The following is a 27014-nucleotide window of genomic DNA, read 5'->3' as shown; positions in this document are numbered from 1 at the left end:
AAAATGAAAACAACAGTAAGGAAAAAGAAAAATAAAGAAAAAAAATGAACAATGAGAAGAAACCTTAGAAGTAGTAGAAATAAAACAAAAAAATTGGATGAGGAAAAAATAATAAAGAGGACATAGAAGAAAGTTCAGAAATAAGTAATGAAGACATAAACTAGGAGGTAGTAAAAGGGGAAAAAGAATTCCATTGGTAAAAGGGTAAAATACAGAAAAAAAGAAAATTTAAAGGAAAAGTACAAAAGTAAAAAAATAAGGAAATGGATGAAAAAGAATGATTGTGGTTTGGTATAATGGTTAAGGTGTTTGACTCACAGACGCAAGGTACAGTGCTTGATTCTCACCTTTGGGAGGAAAAATGGTTAGGCTTATAATGGCCTATCATGAAAGCTAGCCCAGTAAATAGCTATGAATTTATGAAACCATGAATCTAAAGAAAAGGGAAAATGAAAATGTTAGAGTACTTTCTGTAAATGTGAATAGTATTAAAAATATAGCAAGAAGAATATACATTTTTGGAGTGGTGTAATGCATGTGATATAGATGTATTTGTATTAGAAGACACAGAACTTTTAACAAATGAAGAAATATTTCAAACAGAGTAACTAGGGGGAGGAAAGATAATCTGGAATTTGTGAAATGAGAGATGTTCTGGAATAGCCATATTCAGTAGAAATACAGTAAAGATATTAGACATAACTTTAGCAAAAATGTGAAGACTAACCATTATAGATTTAAAATGGACAGTACAAGTCTACAGAATTGTAACATTTTTTGCTTATACTAACTGTAAATAAAGGAAAACTTATTTCATCCAATTTTAGCTATGTAGTGATAAATATGAACATTATAATAACAGAAAACTTTAATTGTGATTTAAGAGGCAAGCATAAAAAGAAAAGAAATGATACAAGAAAAATGTTAGAAGTTATAAGATGTGGTAATTTAAAACTTTGGGACAAAAGTTCATGAACTTACAAAAGGGTTATGTATAGAACTGTAATAGAATATTTCATAGTATCAAAAGGTTTAATTATAGGAGAAGGGGAGGTAGTTGAAACAGGATTTTCTGATCATCTTGCAATAGGAATAAAGATAAAAGAAAACATGGAATATATAAAATAGATAAATGAATAAAAAGGATAGATGAGAAAGCATAGAATGAAGAAGGAAAGAGATTAGTAATACAGTTATGGAAAGATCATATCACTATGAGAACATTTTATAAAAATGTATCTGAATGATGGGTGACATTTAAGGAAAAATATAAGAAAAAGTTTTTTTTTTTTACAGTGGCAATATGATATGATAAAAGTAGAGAAAAACATAAAAGAACACTTAATGATACATTGGAAGATTTAGAAAATGATAAGAAGTGAATGGACAAGAATAAGAATTATTTGAAATAAATCAAGAAAAAATACAAGAATTGTTATATTAGCAAAGATATCTTTTACAAAAGAAAAGAAGTATTGAGTTACTTAAGCAGATTAGTAAAGGAAGATGGTAGTGTAATGACAGAAATAAAAATTGTAAAAGGAGAAATAGAAATAACTCAGGAAAAGATTATGAATAGTGTAGTACAATATGTACAAGAAAAAAAGGTAATGAAAAATGTGGAAAGTAAAAAAAAACAGCAGAAAAAGAGAATAAAGAGTTGGAAAGATTTCTTTAAATGAACTAGGTAAAGTATTAGGACAAATAAATATAGATTCAGCTGCAAGCCCAGATGGAATAAGGTATAAAATATTTAAACATTTAAGGGGTTGGCAAAAAATATTTTTAAAGATTTTGGATAAATGGTTAAATGCAGGTTTTATATATAAAGAGTTATTTATTTGTTTATTTATTTGACATTTGTTTACCGGGAAGGTCTGATTAAGTGGGTACCCATTTTCAGCAGAGGTCTGGGGAGGAAAGCTCCAAAGACAGTTTGTAAAGATTACATTAGTTATATAAATTTGCATAACATATTACACAGCAATGTAGGACATTTCATATGTTCCAGGAACAATCAATACAAGAATACCTCAATTCAACAATCATTTTACATACATTAGTTAAAACAACCCTAATTATTAGCTACACATATTATATTTTAATAGGAGACTTTCTCAATAAGTCAGGTGGACCTTACATTGATATAGGAAAATACTTCAACAATATAGTAAATGTCATAAAGGTGTGTTCATTTTATAGGACTTACTGAACAGGGCAGAGACAGAAGAGAAAAAGAATTACAGATGAGGGGAAATCAGTAGTGTAAGCTAACTGTTAAAACTAAAGTGTGTATGAAGCATGAGGAAAAGCAAGGTTATCAGAAAATTTATTGAAGAGAAGTGTGTGATCAAGAAGGGAGGGAAAGAGATATGTTTAATCAATGAGAAGTAGATTGGTGAGTTAAGGGTTAGGTGGAGAAAAAGCAAAGCCTAGGTAAGGTACAAAACATCAAGTAAAATGGAAGATAGAGCATGAAAGAAGTTTCTACATGAGGTAATATGGAATAAGTGAGTAGTTTTCTGATATGTTGTGGGGGGGAGGGCAGGAGATTAGGGTGGAATATTATAGCAGATTTCTATATGATGGTTAGTAAAGGTGGAAGAGACTAGGTGTGAGTAGCTAATGAACAAGGAGATTTGGATTTACCCCAGACTAGAGTATGAGCAAAGACATGTGTTGATCAGGTGGTTTTTAAGTACTTCTTTGAAATTTTTGTTATTAGCTTCAGTTATGATAAGTTGAAGGACAGCGTTCTAAATTCTGGAAACATAGTTGGAGTAGAGGGTGTCTCCAGTCCTACTGTTGGATTTGGACATTTGCAATAGAGATTTATTTGAGGAACAGAAGACTCATTTGTTGGTATATGAATGGAGTTGGCTTTGAAGGGTAGGGCATATAGGTTAGTTAGTGGGGTAATTCTAACCAGATGAGTTGGTGTAGAGTGGAGCAGTGGTGGCTTCTATGTATGAAATTTGTTGTGAATTTGTCTGTTTTGTTGTAGCAAGCTTCTAGTTTTGCTAAATCAGTTTTCTTTAGGTTAGTAAAAACTGGGGAGGCATAGAGGAGGGTAGCCAGTAGATGGGTTCTGGAAATTGACTGTCTTATAGTGTTTGTGAGGTATAGTTTAGTTCTAAATGGTGTTCCTAGTTTTATGTGTGTCTTTTCATAATCTGAACTAGACGGTTATCAAATCTCATATTATTGTTGAGTAGAACTCCAAGCAAATTTGTTTGTAATATTGTGGCAATTATATTTTTGGATTAATGAATATGAAATGAGGAAGAATAATCTAAGGATTTACTACATCCAAAGAGCATTAGTTTAGTTTTATTTGGGTTAAGAATCAGTTGTGGTAGGGTGGATGCACATGAGGGTAGAGTCATCTGCATACTGAACTCTAGAGTTGAGATGGGTGGCAGTATGTAGTTTATTAGTAAAGATACTGAAGAAAATAGGGCAGAAAATTGAGCCCTGGGAGACTCCCACAGTAGCAGACAAGAGAGTGAAGATATCTTTGGACTATTTGACAGCTTATTGTCAGCCAGATGGGTAATTATGGAACCATGAAAGAACTGAGAAACTAAGTTTTAGGATGGAGAGTTCAGTGAGGAGTTTCTGGTGGGAGACAGTGTCAAAGGCTTTGGATAGGTCCAGAAAGATGGAAGATACTAGTTAACCTTCATTATGATGTTGGCTGATTATGTTAGTAAAACATAAAAGGACAGTTGTGGTACTATGATTAGGGCAAAAACCATGTTGTGTATTTGTTAGGAAGTTGTGAGATAAGAGGTCATTCATGAGTTGGGTGTGAATACATTTTTCTAGTATATTGACTAGAGGAGATAAAATTGTGATTGATCTGTAGTTGGAGAGCTCAGTAGAGTTCCCTCCTTTATGTAGTGGGATAATATATGATATTTTCCAAACTTTGGGAATAGAGATTGGATAGGAGATGGCATTAGCTGCTAATTTTAGAAATTCTGTGGTAATTTGTCAGCTGCTAGGGTTGTAGGCTTAAGCTTGCTGAGCAGTTTTGTTATGGTATTGGTTTGGATGGGTTTAAAAGAGAAAGTATTAGACATTTTGTTGGATAGTTTAGGATAGTTAGAAACGCATTGTTGTTCTTAGTAAGAGCTAGTATAGAATTAGTAAAGTGTGTATTGAATTGTGTAGCTATGCTGTCTGTATTTCTTAGCATTGTTGGGGTAGTAGTTATACATTGGCCAGGCTGGAGGAGTTTTTTTATAGTGAACCAGAATTTTTGTGGGTTATTTTGGTGTTTTTGTTGGAATTCATTATAGTATATTTTTGTCATGTTTGATCTGGGTTTTGGCTTTGTTTCCCAGTTGTCAAAAGTATTCTAGGTTGACCGGAGTTTTATTGGAATGCCATTTTGCCCAAGCTTCATCTCAGAGCTTAAAAAGTTGTTTGGTTTCTTTTGTTAGCCAAGAGGCATGATTTGATTTAATTCTCTTCATTCTGCATGGAGCCATTTTATTTAAATTGCTTAGGAAAGTGGAATTAAAGTTATCTACAGCGAAATCTAAGGGTGATTGTCTAAGTGGGGACCGGTTACAGTGTTGCAAGATGGAGATGAAGGTATGAGTGTTGAAATCTTTTTTTTTTTTTTTGTTATAGATTTGTTGATAGGTAATATTTTTGGGGGGTGATAACATTGTCTAAGTAAGTATGTTGGAAGGTGTATTATGTAATGAAATACTTAAATTCACATGGAAGAAGGAAGATAGAAGAGAATTAAAAAACTGGAGATCAATAGTATTGAATAATAATGATTATACAATCTTTATGCAAATAATACAAAACAGATTTGAAACTAAAATGGGAAATATTAATGAAGATAGCATATAAACTATTAAGGTGAAGGGTTGTCAAGTATTATTATGATAGAAACATTTAAATTGTAAATTATATTATAAACAGAAAAGAAGAATAAGTGAAAATCATGGTAGGAGACCTTAATAAGGCATTTGACACAACTGGACATAAAATCATATGGGTAATAATGAAAGAATATAAGTGAGAAAGTTAGTAAGTTATGTATTCCAGCATGTAGAAATAATTAAGTAAAAATACTTGTAAATGTCTGGTTAAGCCAAGGTACATATGAAGAGTGGTATAAGACAGGGGTGTCCAATGAGTTGTATGCTCTTTGCATTAGTTATGAATGTGATAGTATGTGAAATAAATTATAAAATGAAGGCAGCAGGGTAAATACCACCTGGATGTTTAAGAATTCCAATTATGTTAACATAAGCAGATGATATTATAATAATTGCAAAAAAAACAAAATTTGAATAAAAAATGTAATAATTTGAACAAATGAGTGTTTAGAGATCATAGGGATGGTTTTAAATAAAGAGAAAAATAAAGGTTTATGCAATGTAACAAAGATTGGGGATATATATTTTACAATGAATAACATTTCTTTGTTGGGTAAAAATTTGGGAATAAAAATGCAAGTAGAATTCAGTGGGGAAAGAAAACAATAGAAGAAATAAAGCAAACCTTTCTTTTCTGGAATAAATATAAATTATCATTCAGAAAAAGGCTTGTTTGATAAATTCAGAAAAACAGCACACTTAGCAAGTGTATTTATGTTACCAACACTATTCGAAAAGGAATTATTGCAGATATTTTTTTTCATTTATATGGGGTTCTAGATTAAACCCAGTAAAAAGAGGAGTTTTGTATTAAAATAAAGAAGAAGGAGGTTTAGGGTTAATTAACCCAGTGGTATATGCTGCTTCATTAAATTTGTAAAGACTGTTAAAGTGGATAAATGAAAAAGATGAGAGATTAGTAGTAAAACTGTATAAATACAAGTATGATAAATTTTGAGGTATGGTAAAAAAAAGGAAAATAATGCATAAATGAAGAAATAAAATGTAACAAAGAAAAATATTTTTGTGGAACATAAAAATTAATAGTATAGAAAAAGATAGAAAAGTATGGGTTAAGAATGTAATGATAAAAACATTAGATTGCAAAACGATGGGAAAATTTAACAGATGAAAAAAATGAAAGCTATAAAAATAAAAAGCAAATGGTGTAAGTGAAGTTATTTTTTTTTTTTTTTTTTTTGTGGAGACTGGTAATAGATAAATTGCCAGTAAAAGGAAATATGCCATATAAAAAGTGATAGAATGTGTTTAGATTGTCAAGAAGAAGAAACTATGGTATATGTGTTTTGGAAATGTAGAAGAGTAAGAAAGTTATGGGGAAAACTATATAAGGAAGATTTTTTTGATTATATAAAAGAAGTGGATGAAATAAATATGGATATGATTAAATGTGGATATAAGAAGAGAAGTAAAGAATATGTTAAATGAATTCATAAAAAGTTATTTTATGTTATATGGGTTATATCAAATGAAAGAATAAATGAAATTTTGTTCAATGGTAAATGGATTTTAGCAACAGTATTAAGTAAAATCAGATGGAGGTTATGGAAAAAGGAGTGGGGTCTAATAAGGATGAAAATTTATCATGATTGTATAGGATAATATGAATATGTGTAAACAGATTAGTATATTTATATGTTTGTACATATGTAAGTATTTTGTAAATAAGAACTATTTTGTATATAAATAAAGCCCCCTACTCTTATTCTGATCTGATATCTGAGCATGATTGGACATCCATATGTTACCTGTAACTGTATAATCCTTAAAGGACCATTTTGAAACAATAAATGCCATAGTTAGTTCATTCAGTTTTGTTATTTATCTCTGTACTACAATATTAAAATTAATTATTCCAGGTCTTTTGAGGTCAGAAATGTTTTTTAATAGTATTTCCACATGCCAAAGGGCTGCTGAAAAACCAGAAAGCATATTTTGAGCCTTTTATAAGATGTATACATACTATATTATAAGTTCATAGGATGTTGCTAGACTGTTGACCCAAGAGCCTATACATGCCTAGCCATAAAATCCCAGTATAATACTAGATGAGAGATATTGTCTATACCCAATATTTTTCTAGCAACTATTACCCATGTTCAGGAGAGAAGCAGGAGCAATCCCTGGCAGGAATTTATGGTTTCCCATCCAGTCATCCAGGTTGCACTTAAACAGGGTCATGTGGGTGCTCTGCTTGACATGGATTGGAAGTCTATTCCGGAGTAGTGGCAACCTCTAAGAGATGTATCTGTGTCTCCAGCAGGTCTTATTTATGTTGCAGGCTAGAGTGAGTTTCCTGAAATGGGTGACTCTAGTCCCATTTGACTTACGGATGTACAGAGTTTTCATTAGATTTCAGTCAGATATAGCCTTGTAAGCCAGACACAAGTCACCTCTAATTAATCTATAAGCTGCTGAGTACAGTGGCAGTGACTTTAGTCTGTCCGTATAAGACATGTGCTCGAGAACCTGAATTTTGTTAGTTAGAAATCTCTGAGGTCTCTCAAGCTGCTGCAGGTGTTTGGTATGGAACATACCAAAGGCAGCATTATATTCAACAATATGCCTAATAAGGGATGAGTGCAGAGGAGTTATAACCTCTTTTGCTCTTGAGGCAATGCCTTTGCTAATCAGATGAGTGACATAGAATGCCTTCCTCACCATAGTAGACACATGGTGGTCAAAGTTGAGGTCACAGTCAACTTGTGCTCCCAGGTCTCTCACCACAGAATTGCTACTTAGGATATTATTATTTATTTTATAATCAGTGAGGACATTATATTTGCCGAAGGGAATGATGATGCAGTTTTTAGCATTTAGTTTAAGACCATGCTTTTGGCACGAGTCATTAGTCTGTGTAAACCCCTTCTGAAGAAAGCTGACATATCTAGGAGATTCAGTGATAGCACCTAATTTGCAATCATCCACAGACTTGGTTTGCCACAGCCCCTCCATTTTGGCCTGGACTTCAGAGAAGTATATGCCAAACAAGAGGGGGCTAAGCACTGACCCTTGTAGGACCCCATTGGTGACAAGTCTGCTGATAGAGGTGATGTATCCCACTTTGACTGAGTGTTGTTGATCTGTGAGCCAATTTGCAACCCACCTAACAACATAAGAGTTGATATTCAACTGGGTTAGTTTGTCAGTGATACCCAAATTTGAGATTGTGTTGAAGGCCTCGGCCAAGTCAAGATAGGCTGTGCCCAGCATTGTCTTCATCTATGGCTCTGGTCACATTCTCAAAGAAGTCCACCAGGTTTAGCAGGCATGACCTACCCTTGACAAAATTGAACTGGGACAGATCTAAATTTTGGAGGTTACTTATATCCTTATTTATGAGATCCATGACGATTCTTTCCACTGCCTTACAGATGAAGTTTGTTATACTTATGGGTCTATAGTTATACAGGTCTGTTACTGAGCCGCCCTTGTGGAGAGAGATGACAGTCACTGTTTTCCATTCAGTGGGGACAAAGCCAGTACTCAGGCTGTGGTTGAGTAGGGTGCCTAGTGGAGTAGCCAGCTCTTGTTTAAGAACATTAAGGATGCAGCCTGGAATGCCATATGCTCCCATGTGTTCTTAGCCTTGGAGAGAGCATTGATGACTTGCTCTTTGGAGATGCAGGGATGAATTGATGATGAAGACATGGTTTATGGTATGCTTGGGGGGATGGGGGGGTGAAATTTTCACCAAACCTGTCTGCTAGCAGGTTTGTGATTTCTAAATGGTCAGTGTGTGTGATACCATCCACAGTTAGCTCAGCAAACATCTGAGTCCTACCTTTTAGGTTGCGGACGTAGCTGAAGAAGGCCTTATGGTTATCATTGGCTGTGGTTGCTAAATTTTTCTCACAGTTATTCTTTGAGGATTTTACAAGTTGTCTTATCTGTTTGTTTAGGCTGTGGAGGGTGCTCTTCCATTTCTGGTTCTCACTTTTGTATTTTTAGACAGCAGGTTATTTCACTTATTGTATAATCTATTAATACTAGACATTCACCAGGATTTTTTTTTTTTGAGGATCTTGCTTTAATCCTATCAGGCATGATTGTGACTATACATTTGTGTAGATGTTTATACAGGGCATCAGCGTATACCTTAGTATAGCTGTCAATGCCATCTGTGGAAACTGGAGCTTGGAAGTCTATTATGCCATCCCTTAGGAGGGTATAGTTAGCTTTGGTGATTTTATTTTTAGTCTGAATTCTCCTTTGGGGAGTTCTAGTGTTATTGCTACTTCAAAAATGACTGATTATGGTTGTATTTAACCAGTGCGGGCCCTACACTTGAGGCATTGCATCAGTCACTCATATTGGTGGGGAGCAGATTTAGAATATTAGCTCCCCTTGTGGAATGGTGCACTATTTGCTCCAGGGCAATTGAGTTAATAAAGTCCAAGAACTTTTGTGTGAGTGATTTTGGGATTGCATAAGACTCCCAATTAATGGAGGAATAGTTGAAATCACCCATGACTAGGGAATTAGGTTGTACTTTGACTGTCCCAAATAGGTCTAAATATGCTGTGTGGGCTTCTTGGTTCATAAAAGGGAACCTGTAACTGATGATGAGATAAAGGGGAGGGTCTTACCCATGGTAATTTGGACTTGGAGTAATTCCATAGAGTTATTTTATCTAAAAAAGTCTAGAGGCATAATTATCTTTAATGAAGATAGATACTCTATCTCCTTTGGTTCTTACACCTTCAATTTGTGGTCTGAAAGAGTGGAAGGCATTGTAGTCTCGCAAGCCAGGGTATTTTCTGCGGAATTGAACCAGGTTTCTGTGACTGTACAGATGTCAACATCTTCCAAGGAGAGGAGTGCTTCCAGAGAGTGTAGTTTCTGATTTAAACTCGTAGCATTTATCAGCATGACCTTTAATTTCTTTGTGTTTGATATTTTCATGTGGAAAATGTTGTTTTTGTGACTTTGCCTAAAAAGCCATTATGAGGGAGGCAAGTGCCTTAGCCAGCAATTGAAAGCCAAGCAGTGCCAGGTGAAGTCCATCTCTGGCAAAACAGCGTGATCTATCACCATTGTCATTCCAAGCCGAGAGGTACTGGATCCCCTTAAAAATAACACCAGACACTAAACCAATTATTGAAGTCAATCAATTTTTTGTTTATATTGTGGTATCATCCTAGATGAGAGCAAAATGCTGCTTAATGCTAGGGACATACCTGCCTGGGACACATATTCAGATACCTCAATTGTGTCTCTCTTCATGTAGTCCAGAGAGGTACATCTCAAGTTGTTCACACCAACATGAACTATGGCTGAGTCATAACAGTACTTGTTGGTGAGAGACCTGAGTGCATGTGTAATCTGACAAATCCTTGCACCAGACAGCTAACCATAACCTTCTCCTTATTTAACCTGGTGAGTGGGGTGTCTGTATGTCTCACTATAGAGTCACCTATAACTAAAGCATTTGGAATAGATGTGCATTGCCTTAAGGGCTTATTTGGTGAGACACTGGTGCTAGTGCTTTTATGTGTATTGGGTGCTTTGGGTGTAATGTTAGGTGTAGCATGTTTGTGTTTTGGAGGTCTCTGTTGCTTAGGTGGGTTTTGAAGTGTACCTCCACATATGAAGATTTATGTGCTGCTTACATTTTGTGAGTAGATGCCATGGTATGTGAGCTGGCAGCTGGTTTAGTGTTGCTGTTCTAGACATGACAGAACAATGATTCCAGATTCTTAGTGTAGCAGCATCTCTTACAAATTGTACTTGAGTGATTTAGGAGTAAGGGATTGGCAGTGTACATGAGGCAGTTGCTGCAATAACTCAACAATCCCGTGTCAGCCAAGCTAGCAGGAGATACAGAGGGGGAAACTGAAAGTACATAATGCAAGGTTTGAAACTGGTATCTCCATAGATAAGGAGGAAAAGGTGGGGGTATCTGGTAGGGGGCTATTTTAGGGGAACTAACCTATGGGGTGTACAGTAGGAGGTCTATAAAAAAGGGGATCTATAGAGTCTGATGTTGATAGGTAAGAGGTAAAATCACTGCTGGGTGGTTCACTGAACAGCTGAAAAGTGTTTAAGAACTGCTCTGATGGATAGCAGCTGCTTCTAAGGGAAAATATATCTATTGGTGCTTTTGTGTCTATAACCACCAAGAGTTGCCCCCCTCCGCTTGGTGATGTACAATGGTGCACTACATGCAACCAAAAGCAAAGCAGCTAATACAAACAAACCAGTGAAAAACCTCAAATTGAGCCCTGAACCAATGAAATAGCTCATACTGAGCCCTGAACAAATGAAATAGTTCAAACTGAACCCCAAACCAGTAACCTTCAATTAGATAGCCCTACTGGACACTCCTGGAAGAAGGGTACAGGGTGGGTTTCTCCAAAAGAAGATGTCCTGATTTTTAGTTCTTAATCCTCAAAACAGAACTGGATTCAGCTGGTCTGAATACAATCTATACTATGGCCAACAGAAATGGAACAGCACAATTAAAGCAGAATACTTTTTTTCTTAAATGAAATAGGCAACAGAGTAAAAAGCAGCACATTTTTTTTAATTAAATATAGCAACACAATAAAACAGCAGATCTTTACTTAAATAAGTAAAAGCAGCAGTTGGTGTGAAATACAGTCAAGTGCAGCAAATGATGTAGTAAAATTGAAACTTAGCATTCATAGTTCTCTCAGGTGGTCTGGTATGATCTGACTAATATCTTACTAAATGCTCACCTCATAGTTAGTGTACCAGTAATGGTAAATACATATGGAGTGCTTAGGCTGGTAGGTCATAAACAGTTACTTTCCCAATTACTTTAACTTTCTTGCATAATTTAATCTCATGCATTGAATCTCAGATTGTATTTCTTTAATGTCATCTACTGTTACTTTTATTGTATTTGAAGCTATTTATAAGTGTTTATATGCCAGCCCCACACACCAAATGAAAAAATTCCTGACTGTGACCCAAATGACCCTGGATTTGCTAGTCATCCAGGAGCTGGACCTTTTAGTTAGGGATGTATGTCTGAGTAGCTGGTGTTAACTCACTCATCAAGGGAGAATGAGGTAGTCTAGCTTATAGCAATGCCAGCACCTAATGGACAGAAAGCATATGGCATGCAGCATATGGGTTAGGGATGTATGCTTAACTCTCCCAAGCTACAACCATACAGTACCATGCACTGCACATGTGAAGGAGAGCTCTTGTGCCTTTCAGCTTACCAGCCAGCTGCTGGGGATGAAATTAAGGCCACAAAAACAGAAAATCCCTCACAACTGCCTGGATGTCATCCATGCCACAGCAGGTACTTCTTTAGTTGATGGAAAATGTATGAAAATAACTACACTGATAAGGCCAGATGATCGATAGGTATGAGAAGAAAGACAATTGAAGAATGCACTAGAACACATGTAGCATGCCTAGGTTTTCTATGGACTCATATCTACTCTGTTGATGTTGTGAGTGATAAACTCTTTTTGAAAACAGAGAAACTAGTTGAAGGTTGGGCCTGAAATGCTTTGCTTCAGCTCTTCTGATATGTGCAAGTAAAGTGGCTCTGGATAGCAGTCTGTGTATATACCCTGAAGCAATAGAATTAGGATTTCTTTTTACTGGGATAGCATGAGAGACAGAGAAGATTAAATCAGGACATCCAGTACATCAGAGCAAACCATATGCACTAAAGATATGCATTTTTTTCACCGTTACTGGACTAATGCTACCAGAGAGATAATTATGTCAATACTGTGCCTACAGAGTAGGAGCTACAGACTTGGGGGAATGTGCTACTGGAGCTACAAAACATGAAGACATGAGATAAGTTGTTATTTCACTGCATGTTGGTTCAGGAAAACAAAGGTGAAAGGACTGCATAAAGTTACAGGACAAATAACCATCTGGGAAGTGTTTATTCTTTAAGTGGTACAAAAATATCACTGAAGTGTACAAACGTATAATGTCCTATAAGATGTGCAAGTCTGGTATGTCTGTTTGTCCTAATACTTTACTAAAGTACTGCCTCATACTATGAAACAAAGTGCCAACATACAGTATGTAGCTGCTCTTGGCATCCTGACTCTAGAAATAAGGACATTTCTGATTCTGGTGCTAACCTTTCATTGAATAATACATCTTCACAGTTAATATATGAATTCTCACATCAAAATACTAGTTTGGTGAACTTCCAAGATGGCTGCACACTGATAAATATATTAATTTCAGCTCTCCTAGTGTGAAATAAGAACCAGAGATTAAGAGCCAGTAATTCTGCCAGTTTTAGTAAATTCAGTTATCGGCTAGTAAGTACACTGCTTGAATGCCAGCAAAAAAAGAAATTTAGTGAACCTAAAAGAAAATCAACCACAAAAGGTGAGGCGAAAACACTGGCTGGGAAGAATCCTGCAGCTGTTCAGCAAAAATCAGTTCAAACTCCAGCTTTGGTACAAGACATGGCTTCCAGTAATTTACAGGAAAAATAAGTCAAATGGACCCAGAGCTGATTAAAATAAATGAAACACTGAAAGAGTATATCAATTCAAATAACACAAGTCTGAAAAAATGGAAGAAAATTTAATCAGTTATTCAGATGAACTGATACAATTGACTGCAAAATTAGAGGTTGAAATGAAGAAAAGGCTTGCTGAGTATGAGATGGCTCAGAAAAACTCTTTCAAAGATTACTAGTAGAGTTAGATGCCACAACACACATTAAAAACTGAGATTTTATGCTGTAACAGTGAAATTGGTAGGAATAGACTGTGTTATTTTAGGAAAGCACAAATAGGCAACTGGACAGGTATTCCACAGCAGGATTTTGTTAACTGAAAGGGCACATTTTGTGAATGCTCCAAACCTGGCCATGACTTGTATTAGTAAAGTTGCAATCATACCAGCAGAAAGAGTTGATCCTAACAAAACTGTGGCAGAAGTGCAAAGTATTAAAAACTGGTGACAGTAAAACAGTAAAGTGTTTGTGGAAAATGATTATTCACTTTATACCAGATAGAAGAGAAGCAAATTTATGCCAGCAGTCAGGGAATGTCAAGAGGAAGGTGTGAGACTTAAGCTGCTTTATCCAGCTGTCTTCAGATTTTTCCCCATGGAAGATAAAGGTCATTAGATGCAGAACAGGCTAAGGAGGAAATACAAAAGTCTGACTAACAAAAAGTAAGCCATCAAATAAGAGGAGACCCTGATTCTCATTCTTCTAATAATAAAGCTCATAGAGAGACTTTGCCAGTAAAACCACTTCCAATGCTCCAAAGAAAATACTTCAGAGACACAAAAAAAGCACAGGAGTTGAGTAGAAGAATTGGGAGAAACTTGGACGTGAACCAAAGTCAGGGGCTGAGAGACAGAAATTAACAGAAAGACGAATAGCAAGAATGCAATTAGTGAATAAATGGGAGATTATAAAGCCTCAATCACATTTGTGAAATATGGCTTTACAAGAAAAAGTGGAAAGGTTCAACACTTCTTGACTTTGTTAAACTTGTGAGGGACTGAAAAATGTATACCACACTTAATGTTTGCAGGGACACTAATAAGATAGAAAAAAAGAAATAACTGTAAGCAAAACAATTATTGTTCTTTAAAACATTTGCACAAAACATTTCATGATATAAATTGTATAATATGGTAAAACATTTTCAGTTATTTTGTATGTGATAAAGATACTAAAGTAAACAGATGCCTTTTCTTTTTCTTTTTAGTTTTAAGAAATGTAGGCATTACAATGTTAAAAGAAAAGAAAGGCCAGAGAAAGGTAATCTTGGGCTGTTGAGCTGGGGATGGGGTGTAAAATTGCACAGATTACATTACAATCTGAGTTCATCTATTATCCGGTTTAAGTGTAACCTAGACTAGTGGATGGGGAATTGGAAATTTGCACTGGGCCTGGCACTCATGTCCTGTATGGACTGAGATAGCTTTTAAATTCCTGGTCCTCAATGTCCTTTTTGGATACAGGAACTCATTATTCTTTTGGGAAAACTTGACTATGCTTAGAAAGGCCCCCAGGCCATTCGTCTAGTAACAATCTATGGATCTATATATGTAGAAATTATATGTTTTCTGTTACTTTTGCATGGATGAATGCCTGGATTAAGGCTCTTGGCTTAATCTAATAACAGTTATTTTGTGTAAACAAGTAAATAAGAGAACACTAAATGTAATGAAAAGTTTTTCTTTAGCAAATGAACGTTCAGTGTGAGTTGAAAAGACTGCAGCTAAGGGCAGCTGAACATTTTGCTCTTCTGTTTTAGTGGAGACATGCTGACTATAGGGGTAAGCAATAAAATCCAGAACACTTTTTTCAAGACTAAAAGTTGTTTTCTGAAAGCATGCAAGTTGTTTTTTTACATGGGGAGGGTAAAGATAAGACAAGAATAGACAGCAAAGTGTAAGTAGGAGCACAAATTGTAATGTGTATTAGCATGTGGATAACATTAATTTTATGTTTGGTAATTCCTGTATGTGCAACTATGGATTGGGGACAATTGTTCCTATCAGGAGAGTAAGCGTCATTATTTGAAGATGTACATAGTTATGTGTCTTTTTTTTAAGTTAACAGGTCATAAGGGGGTGCTGGGGTATGTTTGGCTATTTGAGGATTTTCATTTAAACAAAAAAGTCTTGTAAAATATGATATACGTTCACGTGGAGTTGACAATAAAAAAACTGTATAAAATATCAACCTGTCAAACATTACCAAATACATGTAACACAAAAGCTGTAAACTGACATTTAAAAAAGCAGTCATATATAATAGGTGGGAATAATAACTGCTTATCATAATGCCTACACTCTCCATTATTTTGGAATGTCAATGGCCTCACAGGTATAGACAAAAAGGAAAAAGTGATGAATTATAAGAAATGCAGACTACAAATAGCAATGCTACAGAAGGCACATTTAGAAAGAAGTGAGCATGGAAATTTGATAAAGAAAGGATTTCAGGAGGGATATTCAACAGAATATCAGGGACAAAAGAAAAGGAGAGTATTTATACTAATTGCTAGAAGAGATCCAATAGTGATAGAAGAGGGAAGAAAATACTGGTAGATTTGTGGTAGTAAAGGGTTGTTGTCAAGGGAGGAGGATTCCACTGGTCTGTATTTATATTCCACCTAAAACTGCTATTATGGAAAACATTTTGGGAGAAATAATCATCTTCCAACAGGGAATATTACTTAAGGGTGGGGACTGCAAATTGATTTGCAGCAGTGATAATGTATCTGAGAGACCTAGAAGGGAAAATATAACAAAACAGAAAAGATTTCTGAAGAAATTTTTAAAAACATTTGGTATGGAAAATGTAAACTCAGTAATAAGAACTCAGAGAGGATTTGCGTATTATTCCCCAAGGTACGATAACAGTAAAAACTAAATGAAAACTCCATCCAAGCTAGAACATCCACTGAGTGACCTCTCAAACCTCTTGCATCAGAGGCACATGGGATATATGCAAATGAACCTTTATGACCATCCGATGTTTCAGCTATAAAATTAAGTTTTCCCACACTCTGGTGCTATTGTGTTTTAAACTTAACTGTCTTTCTAGTTGCCTGCCTCTTATGTTAATTCCAGCATATATTTTATTCTCTTTCCTCTTTCATTGGCTATTGTGAGTAAGCACAAAATTATCATTTTGGGAAATCACTCCCCTTCAGCAATTTAAATTTATTGGCCATCCAACTGTATTCCATACAGCCAGAATACATAGCATTCCTCCCAATCTATCATACTCTTTAAAATTAGTGGTTTGCCACTTAAATAGCTAAAGCTTAAGTTATCCCCTCTTTTATATTTAACTGCTTAGTGCACACTGCAACTCTTAGGATGGTAACCCATTTTTCTCATCTTACCATCTTACCTCTAAAATCTGCAACATTTACTCCAATATCACCAATTGTGGGAGAGCCCACATTCTGCTTCTCAGTAGTCATCTTGGGATTAGTGCTTCTTTTATGACCCTGGTGAGAGAAGGAGCACAGGGTCATTATTTCCCAGACAGTGTAGCTCACCGGAAAGCCATATAACTACTTCATAGATGTCGGCTTATAATTTGTGTTTATGTTTTGCTCCTGGTGAGAAAAGGAGCAGAATGCATTGCTTTCTGACTGTTTCTGATTGGGCAGTGAGTGTCTGTGTTTGACCTCCCTGAATAATCTGGTTGCTAGTTAAGGAATCTACCAGGAAAAGGCCACAACAATCCTACAGACCCTTGCATTCATCTGGGACAAGACTGTTGATCAGCAAAGAGCCTGTGGGCCTGCTTCTCATCTTGGCTTGGATTGGTGCTATTGATTTGCTTCTGGTAAAAGAAGAAGAAGCAAAGGAGCATTATATTCCAGAGGCGTGAAGCTGTGATGAGACCAATACTAGTAGAAGCCAGAAAGAAGCCATTCAGGTAAATCTCATCTTTTCATCATTCTTGACAAAGCTAATTATTTATTTTCAGTGAGTTCTTCTTGATTTGTTGTTGTCTAACCTAACTTCAGAATTTTCCTTAATTACTAAATCTTTGAATCATAAGTGTCTACTTATTAGTTGACCCTTAAGTGTTTGGCATTGCCCTTTATAGATGCAGACACCTTGAACAGGCATTTTTCCTGTAAAAGCATCATTGAAATTTCACCAATACCTAGTTGCACACAGGGCAAAACACTGCCCCCAGAGTTGCAAACCATATACTACTGACATTACTTTACATTCTTACTTCAACTGTCTAGTCAATAAAAACGGGTCTGTTGCCATAGATATGAACTTTCCCACTATCTCCATTATCAGCTTGGTGGATATGGGTATCCTGAGGCAATGCAGAAATTGCCTTATGTTTACTGACAACCAGTTAATTCTCAAACAAACTATTATGGTATGTGAGAGATGTATTTACACAATGTTACTGGAGGCAAGGCTCTCACATAAAAGCACATCTAATGTCAATCAGGTTGTCAATAGTACACAAGCTGCACCCATCATACAAACTTCAAAGCAGATACATAGACTCACATATGCTGAGGCACTTAAATGTAATCTTCCTAAATCCCAAAGACCTCCTAGACAAAGTATGCATAACAAATACCCTCAGCAGCCCATAATGCAGTCTTTCAAAACAACATCCACATCAACACATATAGCCACTTCTCAGGGAGCTTCTACTTCCAAGCCCATAAAACAAGCCACCACACAATCCAACATTCTGGTCATTGGAGACTCCATTGCAAGACACACTGATGTCATCTCACCAAAATGAGTAAAGAGAAAGCCACAGTCAGTTGCTTATCAGAGGCCAGGATCTGCCACATTATGCACACACTCAGTCATAGTCCCTGTGGGTGTAAATGATCTGAGATATACCCTACTAGATTGTATGAAGGGAAACATCATGCAACTCTTGGAATATGTGTCCCAGGCTGGTATGAGCCTAGCATCTAGCAGCATTTTACCTTCTCCAAGGATGATGGCACAATACAAACAGAAGATGACTGACTTTAATAATTGGCTTAATTGCTGGTGTCATTCCAAGGGGATGCAATATTTGTCAGCATGGAAGGACATGATAAACAGACCATGTTGCTTTTCCTGGGATGGTCTACACCTCTTCCCTCTAGGCTTTCAAACATTAGCTAAAGCATTGTCCTCCCCCATAGTTCCTTTTTAAGCAATGGCAAAATGAAAGTACTACCAATGTGGAAAATCAAAACCATGAAAATCTAAAGGTGCTACTGCTCAGTGCTAGGAGTCTAAACAAAAACTCTACTGCCTACAAGCTGTCCTCAATCTAGAGTGTGCTGATGTCTGTGAAGTCACTAAGACATGATTTAGAGCCACAGAGAGCACATCAGCAGTGCAAGGCTATAATGGCTTCTACACGTTTAGACCAACTACTACACAGACAGAGCAAAAGATGGATGCATCTTGATTTACATCAAAAACAACTATATTTCATAGCTGGTCAAACAGAACAATGCACTTAAGCTTTTGCATGTTCAAATTACCATAGGCAAAATCTCATACTACTTCCTTGCAATCTATAGCTCCCCCTCTGTGACCCAGAAAACCCATAACATGTATTTAAACTTATTGGAAACACTCACCATCCAACTCAATACCATATTAAAGAGCAACTTTAAATGCCTCACTTTTAACTGGGAATCATATATAACACCAAACACACAGGCACAGATATTCCTGGATTCTGTAAACACAAATTCCCTGGACCAGATTGTCAATACACCATCCAGGGATCCAGGGGTGTAAACATACTGGATCTAATGCTCATTAATATGGGAGAATGCTGCAGACCCCATAGTGTAATGTCTTCTCTGGTAAAGGTCAGACCACAAAATGGTCTACTTTGAAGTAAAAGGAAAATATGGAACCCCAGCTAACCCTGGAATATTCAGCAACTATTATAAGGCTAACTTCCTACTATTAAGTGATAACCTAGCAAAACTTCAAGCCACCATAAACCCTGAGAACACTGCTGCGTACATGGACCTGTTCACAGAAACCCATAAAAGAATATATAGTATACAAGTCATAAAATACCCATAGAAGCCAAAAGCTGCATAGAGGCAGCCATACCCACCAGGAAGAAGTACAGAACTAACTCAAAAAGCAAGCCACTCTGATGGAATCCCAACATCAATAGGCCATATAACAGAAGGAAAAAAATCAGGTCAAAAATTAGGAGGTGGAGCACCCAGCAGGATAAAACACTCTCATCAAACTAAACAAACAATTCATTGGACAAATAAAGTCCTCCACAACCAAATTTGAGCTAAAATTAGCCTCCCAGGTGAAGACCAACTATAAAAAAGTCTTTAGCTATGTCAGTAACCTCAAAGGCAATACACAATTGTATGCTCATTGTTAATGGAGCCACTTATACTGAGCCAGAAGATATAGTATACCTACTGGCTGACAAATTCAGCTCCAACTTTATCCCTCTCTCCCCCTCAAACTTCCCTCATGAAATACAATCAAAGGTTCATAGGTTAGGTTCATAGATTACTACTTGGTTAACTGCCTTTGTGGGCCATTTTAAGCAAAGCCAATTACCCCATGTAAGAATCAAACCCTGCACCTTGTGTCTGTAAGGTAAACACATTAACCATTATTTCAACCTCCCAAACCTAAAGAAGAAACACAGCAGGTTCCACTCCTTAAGATCTGAAGTCAGATCACTCCATTTAGAGTCCAGAGTGCTAACCATTATACTATGGAGCCAGCTTTAGCATACAGCACCTGGTATTCCCAGGTGGTCACCCATCCAAGTACTAACCAGGCCCAACCCTACTTAGCTTCCGAAATCAGATGAGATCGGGTGCATTCAGGGTGGTATGGCTATAACTATGATGTAAATATCACCCCACCCCCCGCTATCACTAGGTAACAGGTCCTTAATGCTCTCTCTAAGACCAAGAACATTGCATCAATAGACCCAGAAAATATCCCAGTATGCATTTTAAATTGTATGAAATATGACCTATCAGGCCCTCTGGAGTGGTTATTTAACTGTAGCCTCCAAACATGCATCACAAATGGAGAACAGCAACAGTCACCCTTCTGCACAAAGGTGGATCACCTACAGACCCTAGAAACTCATAAGTCTCACTAGTCTCATATGCAAACCATGGAAAGAAATATCATAGAAATAATCACTAGTGACATAGGAAACCACCAGACACTGAATTCAACCCAATTTGGTTTTATCAAGGGCAGGTCATGCCTACTCAATCTGATGGACTTCTTTGAAAAGGTTGTAAAATCAATGGATGATGGCAAAACGATTCACACTGCCTATCTTGATCTAGTCAAGGCATTTGACACAATACCTGACTCAAGCATTGTTGACAAACTCAGGAGGCTAGGTGTAAACCATTATGTCACCCAGTGGATAGTCAGGTGACTCACAGATAGGTCCCAGGAAGTTAGAATTAAGGAATCCGCCTCTACAAAGAGGCCAACCACAAGCAGAGTCCCTCAGGAACTAGTCTTGGAACTGCTTTTTTTTGGCATTTACTTCTCTGAAGTCAAAGCCAATGTCAATGGTCTTTAGCTGACTAAATTTGCAGATGATTGCAAATTAGGACCAGCCGTAGAATCCCCCAGTGACACAAATGTTCTCCAGGAAGGGCTGGCACAGACAAATAACTGGAATCAGAGCCATGGACTAAAACTAAATGCCAAGAAATGCATAGTAGTATCCTTCAAGAAGTCATCCACCCCTGGTAACTATCATATTGGCAATACACCCCTAAGAGTTGAACCAGTAGTCAGGGACATGTGGACACCTAGACAGTAATCTAGACTTTGGCCATCACATGTCTACAGTAGTAAGGAACTTATTCAATGTTGTGCAACTTATAAACAAAGGCATGGAATCTAGGTCCAAGGAAGGGATTGTTGCACTACATTTTGCATTCATCAGACCATCATTGAGTAAAACGCCCCCTTTGGTATGTACCTAACCAGGCATATCCCACAACTGGAACATCCACAGAGTTTCCTCACTAAAAGAATACAGGGTGTAAGTAACATGTCCTATGCAGACCACCTCAAGGCCCTATCCCTGAATTCTGTGTCCTACAGGCTGTTCAGGGGAGATCTATACCTGGCATACAAGGCATTGTCAGACCCCTTCCTGATGGACCTAATGCATATCCACAAAACAAACTGCACCAGAATTACCCATTCTAAAGACTTAAACCTTGCCTGTGATTTAAAAAGGATCTGCTGGAGAGACAGGTATGTATCCATGAAACTACCTGTTCTCTAGAATAGGCTCCCCATCCACATGAAGCAGAGTTCCTCCCTAACCCAATTCAAGTGTAACTTGGACAACTAGATGGGGAACAGGAAATTCATCCCTGGTTTAGCACATGTGTCTCTAAATCACATCTCCCAGGCCATTGTTTATAAATGTTTCATCTCCTAAAACCCTGCTTACACTTATCAAGGGTACCAGAACTTGTCAGAGATTTGGGGTGCATGGCAAGGCTTAAAAAGACCTTTGTTGTCATTAGCCTAGTAAACACCTATGAATTATTGAAGTCAGCTATCTTCTGTTCATATTATGGCATCATCCTTGGAGAATGTAGAATGCTGCTCAATGCTGGGTTCATACCTACCTGGGAGACATAGTCCAAGAGCTCCATCATGTTTTTTCTTCATATAGTCACAGGTCATTTGTATCAACACAGACTGTAACAGTCATAATGGTACTAGTGGTTCCACCTGAGTAAAACATTTTTTTTGTTTGATTCTCAATTTAACTGCCAATTGTTTTTTTCTTCCATAGCAATATTTCCTTTCAACATACATGAAAATACGTTTCCCTTTTCATCCATGTTGTTGAAAAATACCAACTGCATATTCCATTTAAATACTCCTGCACTGATGCCTATCATCCCTCTTTATTAAATGTATTTAATTCAACTGTTGGAATCTGTTTAAAATTGCTAAACCTGATTTAATGATCTTTTTTCCTCACCTCTGATCTGATCTTCTTCTTCTTTCGGCTTTTCCCAGTTAGGGGTCACCACAGCAGATCACCTGTCCGCTCATGATTGGTAGTGAAGTTTTACAGTGCTGAGTTGCCAGCCCAACCTTCCACAGAAGGCGCACACATGTATGCACTCACACCTAGGTCCAATTTAGTGTCCAATCCACCTACAGCATGTCTTTGGGATGTGGAAGAAAACCGACGTGACCACAGGGAGGACATGCAGACTCCACACAGAAGGCACCCCAGCCGAGGATCGAACTGGAGAACCTCTTGCTGTGAGGTGGCAATGCTAACCGCTGCACCACCATGGCCGTCCCACCTCTGATCTGATACCACTGACCAAAATAAACTGAAATGAATCTGTAAGGATAATGTGATTTAACAACAGGTAAATTTTCTGCTGTTTTCTGCTAACCTTGAATTTGTTCATAATCTACCTACAGTTGTTTTGAAGTATCATTTGGAGCGTCTATGTTGCTTGCTCAAAATCCCAAAATCTCAAACAAGCAACATCAACACCCATAAGAGCAAAACTGCAGTACCGTGAAATTGCATTATCGTGAAAGCCGATTTTCCGAACCGACAAAAAACAAAATAAATACTGGTAAAATCAGTATTTTGCAGGGGGCAAGCCCCCCTTCACCCCCCGTGTGGGGGGCTACTCCCCCCCCACACACACCCTACTTAAATATACCAACTCCAAGATCGCACTACAATGCAGTAATGGGAAATATTCCTGTTATGCGCTGTATTCAGATCTCCATGCAGACCGGTCGAGCTTTCACAAACTCGATCATATAGGGTCAGCCACATGAAGTTTGAGATTGTGAGAATTCGACCATTTGCAGTAGACCCCATTTGGACTGCAGAGACAACAGGTCTTAGCTAAGACTACATTTGGAGGTTGTGGTACATTGTGTGTTCTAGTGGTTTTTTTTTTTTCATTTTCAACCAGTAAATAAAACAGACCCATTAATCAAAAGACTTTAACTGTAATCACCCTTGCCTGTGTGATCCTACAAGTCCCTCTCCTACACAAATACATATTTTGTGGAAGTACATCACTTGCATACTGAAAATAATTTAGGAAAGCACTGTAAGTTTTAAAACTGAGATCATCTCCTCAGTAAAATCTTCTCTTGCCACCAGTTCTTTATTAATTTTTGTCATTTTATCCAGTGTAGTATCTTGCATTAAGATAATCTGTAAGCATTTATTTATATTAATTACAAGATATTACATATATTTTTATGGGATGAACAGACAAAGCAATTCCTGTGGAAATAGTAGGAAAAAAGTGTGATACATTGTGTGTTCTAGTGTTTTTTTTTTTCATTTTCAACCAGTAAATAAAACAGACCCATTAATCAAAAGACTTTAACTGTAATCACCCTTGCCTGTGTGATCCTACAAGTCCCTCTCCTCCACAAATACATATTTTGTGGAAGTACATCACTTGCATACTGAAAATAATTTAGGAAAGCACTGTAAGTTTTAAAACTGAGATCCTCTCCTCAGTAAAATCTTCTCTGGCCACCAGTTCTTTATTGATTTTTGTCATTTTATCCAGTGTAGTATCTTGCATTAAGATAATCTGTAAGCATTTAGTAATATTAATTACAAGATATTACATATATTTTTATGGGATGAACAGACAAAGCAATTCCTGTTGAAATAGTAGGAAAAAAGTGTTGCAGCAACCTCCAAAGTAGATAAAAAGTTAATTTATTACAATAATCCAAACCAGTAGTCAAGCGCGCTTTTGTCTTGTAACCCAATACTACTTCAGAACAAAATAAATACATCAATACCATACTTAAATAGTCCCTGGTGAACAATTAAAGTTGATATTTTTATGGGACTTACACACCTGAGAGATAAATAATAGTTTGAATGTTTGACCGCAGTTTCCTATATCTCTTGCAGCTATAATATCTGCCAGTAGCCCTGCTATGGATCAAACTGCATTATGTGGGAACATTACATAGACAAACACATCATCTGTAAATATCCATGATTTATATTTGGCATTCTCACTAATCTACCTGTAAATCATTCCTGCATTTATCTTCTTTCTAGTTATACTTCCCTGATACTATAAGCATTGCTGAAGAAAGGGGGCAACCTTGTCTTACCTTTTGTTGCTGGAAACGAAGAGCTGTACACTATCCATGTTATCATCCCGTTATCGTGGTTGTACCAATTTAATAGATTAACAAATTGCAAGCACACACACACACACACATGCAGAGAAAGCCACCTGCTTAGTTACTGTTAAAATCACTGAAGTGAAATAATATAAGCTCTTATTTGGGACTTGATCCCATGACCTCCAGCATGCCATTCTGGAGTCACTGCCACTGGATGTACAAGAGCCCCTGGACAGATAGATATTGGCCTTTATCCTTTCAGCTAGAAACCCCCAGCATGGTGATGAAGATAAAAGTAGAAACAATCACACAAATACACAGAAAGTAGAGGGTACAAGTTATGCACTTGGGCTTGACTCCCTGTAAATTGTTTTTCAGGATTTCAGCTAATGTGTTGCTACTCTGTTAGTCCATGTTTTTTCCATATAAAATAAATCCTCAGTGTGTATATATCTATATACCAAGTAATACACACACACACACACACACACACACACACACACACACACACACACACACACACACACACACACACACTTTATAAAGCATATCTCTATTAAGTCATGCATTTGACAGTACTTGTATAATTTTAGCATCAGCATCTCAGAACTCATTAATTGTATAACAAAATGTTATCCTTTATGTTACACATATGAAACCATATAGAATTTTCTACATGCTATATCATGTTAAGTATAAATTATGACTACATGCTATAGCTGGATTTGTTGCAGTTAATGTTTGAGCACATATCTTCAGTAATAAATCAGCAGTGTGTAAAACAAAGCAACCTATTCTACCTGCTTGTGTAGGATGCAAGTTTGAGGTCACAAGTCTTTTACTACTTGTTGTACTGCTCAAACCAGAATGGATTCATAGCTAGTTACTGGGCATGTGGGACAGGAGACCACTGAGAAGCCTAGCCCAATTTCCCAGTTGCCCTAGAGCACTGTTTGGTTAGTAGGCAAATTAGAGACTGAGGGCAATAAATTCCAGACTATTGAAAAGAGCCTGTTAACAGTTCATTGCACTAACTATGTACTGTGCTAAAGTGTTATGCAACTTCATGAACCTACACATTTCAGGAAGGGGCAAGTATTTAAACTAGCAGCAGCACAATTCACTTTGTAAGCTGCTATAACATGCTGATCACTATTATTCTCAAAATGCATCATTTTATTCTTTATTTGAGCATGTGATTAGAGAAACACCCCCCCCACACACACACACACACACACACACACTGGCAACTGAGCAGTGCAAGAGGAAGAAATTATATATAGGGAGAGCCAAATTAAAAAAAAAAACAAAAACAGACAAACAATTGAACCTATGTATGGCATTTTCCCTTATTAATGATCAACTAAGATATCACTTCCTCCCATATAGATCATATAAAATATGGTGAAAATATACAAAATTATGATTGGTTCTGCGGGTGCTCCGGTTTCTGCCCACATCCAAAAGACATGCGGTAGGTGGATTAGATACTCTAAATTGGCCTTAGATGTGAGTGCGTGTGTGTGTGTGTGTGTGTGTGTGTGTGTGTGTGTGTGTGTGTGTGTGTGTGTGTGCGTGTGTGTGTGTGGGTGTGTGTGTGTGTGTGTGTGCCTTCTGTGGAAGGTTGGTCACTGGGCTGGCAACTCAACACCGTAAAACTCCACTGCCAATCATGAGCGGTTAGGGGATCCGCTGTGGCAACCCCTAACCGGGAAAAGTCAGAGGAAGAAGAATGCTTAGGACTCCCCTTTAGAATCTTGCCAACATGTACTCATCCATCTAGCTGATATTTTCTTTAGGAAATAGTTCCATTGAATTATTTCTTATCATATTAGTACTTTTTCAGGTTTGCCTTCTTATACTCAGTGGAAAAATACTTTTGTACTATCAGCTTCACAATTTCAACCTGCTGCCATTGAGCTCTAGATTCAAAGAACGAGACCTGGAGATTGTGTAGAAAACTGCATATCAGCCTTTTGCTGCATATGCATGTAGTCCATTTCTCTGAACAGTTCGGATCCTGACACAGTTTACTGTCATTCATACATACAATAGTATTTTAACAGACCATAAGTTTTGTTGCAGTATGTTTTAAGATGAAGGAACTGCAAAATGCCATTAATTCTTACAAGAGCTATTTAATGTAAATTTCTTTTCTTTACCAGATATGCATTTTTCTCTTTCCCAAAAATGTCATTTGAAATTTGACAATTTCTAATTCTGTAAAACATCTCACTTGCCATAGTTTAATTCCTTCTATACTAATATTTATCTAGGCGAATCAAAAATGACAAATATAATATATATTCGTATGACCATCCGAATGGCATTGGGTATTATTTACAGTTACATTATAAAACAAAATAGTTCATCACTATTTTGCTCCTTTTACAATTCCAGAGAAACTTAGGAGCAAGGGATGTCCCTCTTAGTCATCTCCCTGTATTTATG

At 36.9% G+C, this 27014-nt stretch overlaps 1 protein-coding gene and 1 non-coding gene across 2 annotated transcripts in view; both read right to left on the bottom strand.

The window, feature by feature from the left end:
- The window catches only part of PKD1L2 (polycystin 1 like 2), a 1522374-nt gene that overhangs the window by 1362189 nt on the left and 133171 nt on the right, over positions 1-27014 (bottom strand). The gene's annotated exons all lie outside the window — the stretch shown is intronic.
- On the bottom strand, positions 20139-20257 carry LOC122810448. Its single transcript, XR_006366103.1, has one exon. It is a non-coding gene; the product is annotated as a 5S ribosomal RNA (ribosomal RNA).

Source organism: Protopterus annectens, chromosome 8.part1, assembly GCF_019279795.1.
Source record: "Protopterus annectens isolate FY-2018-M chromosome 8.part1, PAN1.0, whole genome shotgun sequence".
NCBI classification, from domain to species: Eukaryota; Metazoa; Chordata; order Ceratodontiformes; family Protopteridae; genus Protopterus; species Protopterus annectens.
The sequence above is the reverse complement of the archived record's forward strand: the minus strand, read 5'-3'. Positions and strand labels throughout refer to the sequence as shown.